Raw genomic sequence first — 869 nt, forward strand, 5'->3', positions numbered from 1 at the left:
TGAGGTCCACGAACCTTCAGATCACAACGGACTTTTTCTGCCCCAACCCAAGGAAGTAATTACAGCTAATGTGCGATGGGACCGCCCCTCCCTGCATTTTCTTATTCCCACAGAAACATCAAACCTCGAAAAAGATAATCTTCACCTGTGCAGAGGTCACTTAATCACCATATTCACAAAGCAGGTTCAAAAGAAATCAAGACAGGTGGAATAAATGGTAAATCTTTTCTATAAAAATCTCTTAGGTGAATCACCAAAACCATCACACATTGCTTATTTATCCTCAACTCACTCATAATTTTAATATGGTTCCTGGGTTTCATTCCTTAGCAAGTCAAAAGAAAAAAAAATTAGATAGGGTGAAGTATTAATGGAAATAGGTAAGTGGGGATACCAGGGGGCTCAGTTAGTTAAGCGGCTGCCTGGGACCGAGCCCCACATCAGGCTCCCTGCTCAGTGGGGACTCTGCTTCTCCTTCTCCCTGTGACCCTTCCCCTGCTCACTGGCTCTCTTCAAATAAATCAGTAAAATCTTTAAAAAAAAAAATTTTTTTTTAAAGGAAATAGAAAAGTAGCTTTAAATTAGCAGCTGCCAAGGGAAGAAGCTACAAAATGCAGGCATTAAAAAGCAACCAGGTGACACTGTGGACAAGCTGACGACCCTCTGGCTTTAATGGAACCTTCCCCTGCTCGCTGGCTCTCTTCAAATAAATCAGTAAAATCTTTAAAAAAAATTTTTTTTAAAAAAGGAAATAGAAAAGTAGCTTTAAATTAGCAGCTGCCAAGGGAAGAAGCTACAAAATGCAGGCATTAAAAAGCAACCAGGTGACACTGTGGACAAGCTGACGACCCTCTGGCTTTAATGGAACC

The sequence above is a fragment of the Mustela nigripes genome, chromosome 3, assembly GCF_022355385.1.
Source record: "Mustela nigripes isolate SB6536 chromosome 3, MUSNIG.SB6536, whole genome shotgun sequence".
NCBI lineage: Eukaryota > Metazoa > Chordata > Mammalia > Carnivora > Mustelidae > Mustela > Mustela nigripes.